The sequence below is a fragment of the Centrocercus urophasianus genome, unplaced genomic scaffold, assembly GCF_019232065.1.
Source record: "Centrocercus urophasianus isolate 14NV4802_14NV808 unplaced genomic scaffold, USGS_Curo_1.0 seq_13, whole genome shotgun sequence".
Classification (NCBI taxonomy): Eukaryota; Metazoa; Chordata; class Aves; order Galliformes; family Phasianidae; genus Centrocercus; species Centrocercus urophasianus.
Genome location: NW_024884475.1, coordinates 36,100,467 through 36,109,866, shown reverse-complemented (window position 1 = coordinate 36,109,866; position 9,400 = coordinate 36,100,467). Strand labels below are relative to the sequence as shown.

At 40.6% G+C, this 9,400-nt stretch overlaps 1 long non-coding RNA gene across 2 annotated transcripts; it reads left to right on the top strand.

The window, feature by feature from the left end:
• LOC122156903 lies at positions 1-9,147 on the top strand. 2 transcript variants are annotated; one of them, XR_006167694.1, is made up of 6 exons: positions 1-52; positions 5,584-5,609; positions 6,651-6,697; positions 7,293-7,343; positions 7,433-7,582; positions 9,086-9,147. It is a non-coding gene; the product is annotated as an uncharacterized LOC122156903 (long non-coding RNA). The 2 variants fall into 2 exon arrangements; XR_006167693.1 differs by having other exon boundaries at positions 6,651-7,343.
• The last annotated feature ends 253 nt before the right edge of the window (positions 9,148-9,400 follow it).

Sequence of the window (9,400 nt, the reverse complement as noted above, 5' to 3'; positions counted from 1 at the left end):
TGCTAATGGTCATCACAAGGGAACTCTGATTGGAAGCAGAGAAATGGTTAAGGTTTGTCATCCTAACTATCATTTTAATAGTAACAAATGATAAATAACTACTGAGCTGGAAAATGTATCAAATTGGTACTGATTCATGACATTTTATTCAGCTGTTGACTCAGTTAAGCATTACTTAATCTGATTTTATTCTATGAAATGTAGATAAGTGTAGTATGCTTAGTAGAGCTTGATTAAGCTAAATGGATATTCTACTTCATGGATCTCTGCTGTATGTAATTGGAAAAAATCTTAGTAAAGTGTTGAAGAAAATTGTACATCACCAAGTAGAAAATGGAAATGGTGTTTTTGTCATGTGTTTGCCAGCAGAGGGGGTCTTGAAAATACAATGCTAACATAAAGACAAAATTTCCTGAAAGAGCTGATCATTCTTAGAAGCCACTCAGTGCAAGAAGTGGTAAAAATAGCACGGAGATAGAGAAAATTTCCAGCAGGGCCCTGCACTTGGAGTAGGCATCACCACCTGCACAAAGGGTCAAAGTTCTGCTTGTTTTTGATACTGATGACAAGCTCTGAAGCTGTGTAAACAGATGGAACTGCTCTGACAAGAAACCATGTAATTTAAACTATTTGGACTTCAGAACTTGCCTGAGTATCTTACAGGAAAAATCAATAGCACATCAATTGGTAGAAATCAGATCTTGACAAACTACCATTTCTGTTACACCAATACCGTGTATTACACATTTTCATGCATGAACTCTGACAGATCACGTATAACAAAATGAGGGAACTAGGATTGTTCAGTCTGTAGAAGAGGAGGCTCAAGGGAGACCTTATCACTCCCTACAACTGCCTGAAAGGAGGTTGTATCTAGGTGGGAGTTGTCCTCTTCTCCCATGTAAGTAATGACGGAAGAGAAGGTTTGGCCTCAAATTGCACCAGGGGAGATTCAGGTTGGACATTAGAAAACATTTCCACTCTGAAAGAGTGGTGATGCAGTGGCACAGTCTGCCCAGGGAGGTGGTGTCACAGTCCCTGGAGATGTTCACGGAAGGTTTAGATATTGTACTGAGGGGCATGGTTTGGTGGGGAAATACTGGTGGTAGGTGAACGGTTGGACTAGATGATCTTGTAGATCTTTTCCAGCTGTAGTGATTCTATGATTCTGTGATTCTAAGATGGTACAATTTTTTAAAGAGATGGAGATCAGTGAGAACTTGGGATTGCATGTGCTGAATGCCTAACTTCTATCAAACCTGTACAGACCGTTTGAACAAAATATTTTTGTAGACGCAGTTACTGTTTGGGTATCAATTTTTATAATGAAGCTAAAACTATCTGCTACTCTTCTTTCCCTTCCTCTGGACTGGAGAGGCAAGGCTGGGGTTCTTCCTGCCTTGAGGTTCCTGCCTCTGGCAGTCCTGGCTGCAGGGCCTGACGGTTCTTCCAGCCTGCCAGTCCCACCAAGACCCCTTAGTAGATCTGCTGTGGGGCCTTCTCCTGGTTAGCTCCTTCAGGATTGCAGGCTTTTCACTGCAACAAATCTCCCAGGATTGCCCCTCCCATTCTGGGGGTAATCTCTATCCCTGTTTTCTGTGCTGTAGAGATGTTCAACCTTCCTCTCTGTCCAAAATTGCATGCTGGTTTTAGTGCTCAAGCTACTGTGAGTCTAGAGATAGCACTTGGGTTTCTGTTTCCTATAATAGCCAGCATCGGAACACTGACTAGCTGGACAAAATGTTCTCAGATATGATGATGACTTTTAAAATCCATGAGAATCTATGGCTAGTTCTATGGCAGTGATTTCATCCCTGTAAGTGAGAGCAGAGATCTAGCCTGCAGCAGCTGCAGTTCCTCGTAACTGCTATGATTGGGATGCCTTGAGCTAATTTTGATTTAAATGATCACATGAAATACAAAAGTGGCTTTTCTTGAAAAGATAAGTGCAGATAATCAATATGGCTTTGCCTGACTTATGGTTGAATTTAATTTCTTTTTTTCCTCTCTATTCTAATATGCAGTCACAATTTATATTTTAAAGCGATTTTTATTCCCTAATGCATAACTCTTGTTCAGATATACAGCCACTTTCAGGGCCTTCAAAGAAGAAAGAGGAAAAGACGCAACAGAAAAGATGGGAAGTCATGAAGTAGGTGGAAGAAAAGTGGAGTCCTGGAACACATTGACTTTCATGTCAGGTTGGCAGTCAGACACTAAGGAGTATCAGGCACATCTGTTATCTGAGGGAGCGTGTCCACTTAGCCAGAAGAATTCTTGTTCCTCTAGGCTAGTCAGCTTGACAATCATGTCCTGAGGCCACATAGATGAGGTACAAACACAGAATACACTGTAGCACGACCCAGAACAGCTGCAGGGAGGGGAGTATGCAGCATCAGGACTTGGTATTTGGTCACTGTGGTGCAGGTGAGAAGGGTACACAGAGCAATCTCCCTCACTGTTTACATCGCAGAAGGAGGATCTAAGTGAGAAAAGTGGCTAAGGTTTCTCACCTGGCCCCCCAGGTACTTCAGATATCTTTTGAACAAGCATCTACTTCCAAGGGGCTGCTCTCTATCTTAGATACCTCTGTGCACCTACTGCAAAACTGGCTAAACATAGCATTGCAAGCATAGCAGCCATGAAAGGGATGCACCTTTCAGAAAGCACCTCCTTTTTGGATATGCTTAAGTCTGGTCTCAGAGTTCCTATGACCTCCTTGGATTTGGGATGAGGCTCCTACCTTGCCGTTTTGACAATGAAAAGTTTTCTGGATGGAGGATACAAAAACATCAAAGCACACCATTACTTAATAGTCTGAAATAACACGGTAGAATAATGAGTCAAAGCAGGCTTTTTTGTTGTGATGATTGAAACGTATTTTCTGTGCTAGTAATTTGTGCTGTTTTCAGTGAAATACATCAGGGTGTACAGTGGTGCCACAAGCAATGTGTATTCTGTAGCTTTCACCCTCCTGAAATTTTGAATAAGATTTAATTTAATGGATGACATATTTAGCTTGTTTTGTGAAACTTGGCTCAACAAATAAGAACATAGAAAAATGTGAGGGAGACTTCAGTGGAGATTAAGGATGTTGCATAGAATGAAGTGTTAGGGAGGTGATAGGAGGTCTGTGTGTGTCTAGATTGTTATTCTAATATAAAAACAGCTGAAAAACAAAGTAAAATGCTAACATACTGGTATGATGCACAATAAGCAAGACCTAAGTATACTTCATGATTAAATATATATGACCTGATATGGTAAATATTAAGAAAATACTTGAAAATCACAGATTGAGGTTTTCCTTCACAATGTTTATTGAGGAAAAAAAAAAGAAAGGCAAACAGGAATTAATTAGCCAAATAATACTTTAGCATGCCATACTAAGAATTAGGAAAGCTTCTTCCATTGTAAATCTTTGGTTGTTCTAATTTGTATTCTTTCTAAAAGATGTGTGTTTTTCATTATAAACTCTCAGAATTTGGATAATTTGGATGAAGCAAATGGATGCATAATGGAAATAAAAGCAAGAGGCTGAGCAATACCTGTTGCTGGCTCAAATTAGTCCAAACCAGACTCTGACTTGTGAGTTAGTCACTCAGGAGCCCAGAGCAGGTTAATTTGGATACATCTGAACATATTTCTTCAGCTGATTTTATGATAAACTTATTCATAGTTAATTAATTGATACTGTTTATTGCAGAGTGAGTTCATGATCTCTGAAGGAGGAGGCTTGAGGCAATGATTTTGCACTATTATAATCTCTAGCAGAGTTATCAGATGTCAATTGATTCACAGAACTACAACTTCAGAATCCAAAGGGCTGAAAATAGAATAATTATACAGAAAAGCTGTGAGGTCCTGCATTTAACATCACTTGAGTCATGTCATGTCATGTCATATTTCTTGAAGGCAGGCAATTTGAATCACGGAGCTAATTGGCACTCAGAACTCTGTTCCCTGCAGGATACATCAGTGGTCGCATAGAGTAGGAATGTAGCAACAGATCAATAGAAAAATCCAAGCTCTTATTTGATGGACAGGTCTGCAGCTGTGTCTTCAGGCACTAAGAATGATTTCTTGTATTAAATAAACACCAAAATCTATTGATCCTACCTTATGGATCTGATAAGTTCGAGCTAGGCTCACAAAGAAACCCGTGATAAGAACAATATTCACATGTGGGTGCGACTCTTGTGCACGTCCCTGTGGGAAAGGTCAGGGGAGACTAGTGTATTAGGAAAAAATTTTTCTCCAAAAGAGTTGCTGGATACTGGAGGAGCTGCCCAGGGAGGTGGTGGAGTAGCCATCCTTGAAGGTGTGCAAGAAAAGGCTGAATATGGCACTGAGAGACATGGTCTAGTGCTGTCACAGGCATGGATAGATGGCTGGATTAGATGATCTTCGTGGTCGTTCCAACCTTTATGATTCTATGTGATCCTCAGCTGATGGCAGGCTGCAGTTAGCTATTGGGGTGGAATCCCAAGGAGGGCCACGTGTCTGAAATCTTGCTGTGTTAAGAGCGTCTTTAGTCCCTGACTTGTGTCTGGAGGCCTGGTGCTTCTTGCAGAAAGGATTGAAATGCATGGCCTGGAATCCTAGGAGCCTTCCAAGCGGGAAACCAATTTTTTTCATTAAAAATGTTCCAGACAGATCCCTGCTTTAAAGCTACCTCATGTTTACGTAGTCCTGAAGCAGTTAAATCTGTACATAGCAGGGGGAAAACCTTTATCAATTTTCTGTACTGTGCAGATGTATTTATGCTTATAAAGTCTGAGTGCAAAAGCTTCACCTTTCTCAACAGCAGTGAAATGGATTTCTCTACTTGATTTTTATGAGACTTTATTTAGTGTGGAAAGCTGTACGTAGAAGCTATATGGCTTCCTTGCAATAAACTGGGGCTAACAGCTTTCCAGGTCTTCTGTGTTCCACCACTACATTCTAGACTATGTTATATGTCAAATTACAGCATCAGATGCAATGTAAAGCTCTGCTGCACTTTAAAAGGCAAAACCACAATAAATGCCCTCGTGTGTCTGTGTCTCTTGTTTCCCTAAAATGATTTCCCTCTGATCTGCTTCTCAACAATTTTTGCAGTAATTTGGTCTGTGGGTTTCTATTCAGTAAATTGGTTTCTCACTAAGGAGTAGAAACCTTGAAGATTAACCTTGAAGATTTTATTTTAGATGTCTTGTTGAAAATACCATTTCTGTCTGCAATATAGACCAAATGAAAACTGACGAAAGCATCACCTCCGTCTGGCACACTGCTCATGCTGATGCCACCTTCTTGATGGCAGTGAGGGACCTGCCCTGCTGGTTTGTTCCATTATACAGAGCATGTGTCTTTCTGAAGCTGCTTTTCTTCTGTTTTATGAAATGTTAGCCATTTCCCAACACAAAGGGCGACATAACGGGAGAAGGCATAGCAGCACATATCAATGGATTAAGTGTCCAGTCTTGTGCCTCATTTTATTTCTTGGACTCTTTTCATACCTCTCAGGTACTCTCATCTCTTCTTTGTCTTGTACCATGCCTCAGTATTGCAGCTAATTGCACTGTTATGCTTCTTTTTCATCAGGATGAAGCCCTCCGGCAGGGAGATGGGTATGTTGGAAAATGTTTGGTGAAAGAGACCCCCAGCCCCACACATGCTGTGGTGTCCTGGGCACACAATACTTGGCAAGCAGTCGCCTGCACCGGATGTTAGCTGTGGCTGCAGCTGTCATCTGCACAGCGGAGAGGAGATGCTCTGTTACCTACCCATCACAAACATAATCTCTCAATTTGCCTATCTATTTCCTGCTGGATGTTTTCATGCAGCAGTCATGGCTTTGTTTCTTTTTCATTTGCTCTTTTTAAGAGGATCTCAGCAGGCTCCATCTCTGCAGAATTTACAGCCTTCCCCTTCGGTGTCCATCCTATCTGTGTACATGGCTAAATTCTTAAAGAGCTAAGGCACTTTTCACCCACCTGGATGACAAGGATGTGGGAAGAACGACTCAGACACCTGACCCTTGTACTGTAAGCGGGATTTGAATCCTGCGTGATACATAGCTTGGAGGGGAGCTCTGGGATCATATCATTGAACACAGGACTAGCTTTACAATTAGGCTGGGTTGGTAGGGGTCGTGTCCAGGTTGGTTTTGAGCATCTCCAAGGACATCCTGCAGCCATCCCTAGCAGCCTGCTCCTGTGCTTAATTGCTGTCACTGTGAATATTTTCCTATGCCTTATCAGAATTTTCTTGCTGCAGCTTGTGCATCTTAATACTGACTTCTGTTTTTAAATCTTTTACTTCAGAAATCCAAGATCCACATTCATGTTTTTTGTTAAACGGTGCTCAAGAATGGCTCATGTTATGTTTTTATATCTGCAAAGCACAGCTGCTGTGGAAACCTCAGGACATCATGTTCTCTTGCAGTGTTCCCAGATGGTTTCTGTTGCCCCTGCCCTGCTTGTGCCAGGTCTGTCACACACTGCACCACAACTATGCCACAGTATGACAGAACCTCATGGTGTGAGCAAAATGAGTGGTTCAGGGTTGTCTTCCTTTCTGAGTGTAGGCAGATAGGTTTAATTAAAGAAAAAAAGAAATTGTTATTGTTCATTTTGACTCTAATCTTTCTGAAACTGAACAAATTCTAGGAAAAGCTTAGAAGAAGCATTCTGGGTAATTCTGGAGTTTGAAACAGGTAAGACACTATGCAGAAGGTGAGAATTTCAATCAATCCCTTTTCTCCAATCTCCTCCCTGCTGTTTTGTGGTAACATAATTCAGGATTTTATTATATGAGTTTGCAGATGCCTAGAGGAAGGAAAAGTACTTCATACTTTTTACTGGAATAAATTAACTTGAGCTTTCTTAGCTGTCACCATTTTATGGATACCACATAAGGGTATGAGTAATATTGTAATAATGGCACAGTTGGAGAAGGTGGTGAGAAGTGTGATGGTGACAATATAATGTATACTTTGAAAATGCTTCTGCTGTAAGGAGGAAAAACTTGCTTTTTTACCCCCATAAAAGCATCTGACACCTTCAGACAGGTCTGGCTGGGTTTTTGTTTTTTTTTGTTTTTTCTTTATTTTTAAGTTGTCAAACGCAAGAGTGCCAATAATTCTTCCTGATGCCTCATAGTGGCAATTAGTCATAATCATGTGCCAAGTGTCAGCAAGCATTATTAATGAACAGAGAGAAATTGCTTTCTGCTTGGTGTGTCTCTAAAGCAGATTGTAAATAATGACAACAAATTTCTTTCATTTTCTCCCCAACTTGAATTTCATGGAGTAACTTTTCATGAATTCACGCAGCTTCCAACAATGGAACAGAATAGAAATGGTAAGAATTCTGAATGATCCCAACTTAAAATGCTGATTTGAATGCTGATTCTTAAAGGGACCTCACCAATATACTGCTTTATGTGATAGACACTGTATTCCAATGACAAACTGCAAAGCATTTGAAGACCTACAGGACTTTATCTCCTGGGATATTGAACTGACATCTGACACCTGACTGTACTGAGCTCTGTGTCCCTGGGATCGCCGCAGAAGGGCTGTTGGCTATTTGTCTTTTCTGTAGGTGCCCTCGATTTCTGTGCTGTGCTCTTTGTTCTTTTGGTTGGTGTTCTGTCTCCCATCCCTGCCTGAGCTGTACTGAATTAAAAAAAAAAAAAAAAAAAAAAAAAAAAAAAAAAGTGATTACCACTGCAGTTCATTTTATTCAGACAATATAAGGAAATACATTGTGGATTGGCTGACTGGCACAGGATGGGCACAAAGGGATCAGGACAGAAGAGATCTTGGGGAACCTGGCGGATGTAAGGCATTTAGTTTGAAAGGATGTCCTGCAACTGCAAACATTTCACAGAGCAATGGACAGCTTGGTAGGTTCTGCTTCCTTTTATCCACCATGAAAAGCACAGAGTCCTGCTTGATCTCCTCTCCCTTGTGCCGGCTTTGAGCATAGGTTGCCTAGGTTTTGCACTGAACTGAGACCTGCATTTCTGATTTCTGAGTTTCTTTGTTTGTTTCAATCAGCAAAACCTTGTATTTCTAGGTGTTGGGTTTTTTTTTTTTCCCCCAGTACTTGTATTCTGGTGTGTAATTTTAGGGAAAGATTGTCTGGAGCCTTTTTATTGAATCAAAGCAATTTCCTAGTGAGCACGCTTTGTGACACTTGATAGTTTACTGAAAATGCCATACTTGCTGGTGTGAAAGTACCAAGGCTTTGTCCTCCCCATCTTCCAGATATTTGCTTTATCCTGTGCCTGTCCAGTCTGAAGAGGCCCTCAGATTTGTGGCAAGTCTCTGTTTTTCATATGACCTGAGCTAAGGTTGCAATCCAGTATTTAGTGGCTGGATCAGTTTTGCATGCATGTGCTAGGGTTTTTTTTTGTTTTTTTTTTTGTTTTTTGTTTTTTATTAATTTAGGGGATTTCTTAATAATGTAGGAAGTTGCAATCAAATATTCAAAGATAATTTGTTTGCCAGCCCTACCGAGGAGGCAATGGAGGAAGTCTGCTCTTTAAAATTAGCCCCTGGAGTTTGCATCAGAGCCCTTCTGAACTCATTCTGAAATTCAAGACAGAGAGCTGTAGGTGGGAACTGTTGTTTCATGAAAAGCTGCAGTCTTCTAAGGTGACTGTTATAAAGATGCAGGGTATCTGTGAGTTTTGAGGGCAAGCAAGGGTTGCAAAGACAGCAGTAGAAATTAAGAAATTATATGTATTACAAGCTCTATTTTACTACAACTTTCTAGTGTACTGATTCTCAAATGCTGGCTATCTCAGAGAACATAGTGCAGACCTGTGGTGATGAGGTGTGCTGTGAAGGAAATCTGACATCACCTAAGACCTTTTTGGGAATCATATCCTGGCTGATATCCTTTTGCCAATGAGAGCAGTGGTACAGTGTCATGGTTTAGTGGGAACAAAGTCACAGGATTTCTTGTGACTGTGTTTAATTAAAAACGCTCCGTGGGTATAACTTTACAGCACAGGATAAAATGTGGGCTCTTGACATATCAACATAGTGGAAAGTGTGAACGTTGGAACATTTGTATTTTTTTGTTCCTTATAGGCACTGGCAGCAATGCATAGAATTAGAGGCCAAACTTGAGACTCATGTATACAAATCCTTATGCTGTCAAGAAGCAATTAGCAAGAACAAACTTCAATTTCATTGCTTATATATCTCTCTAGGATCTCTCAAATTACTTTCTCCAAAGCATCTGTCGGAGAAAAATCCTAATGATTGTGCAAATCACTCATTCTCTGGGTGTGATCGGAGCTGCAAGCAGTTTGCATAGTAAACAAAGTTTTTGCCTTACCCTGTGGCTCTAATTATCTGCTCTGATGCATAAAGTAATGCAACTGTTTGGGTGAAAAATGCTAT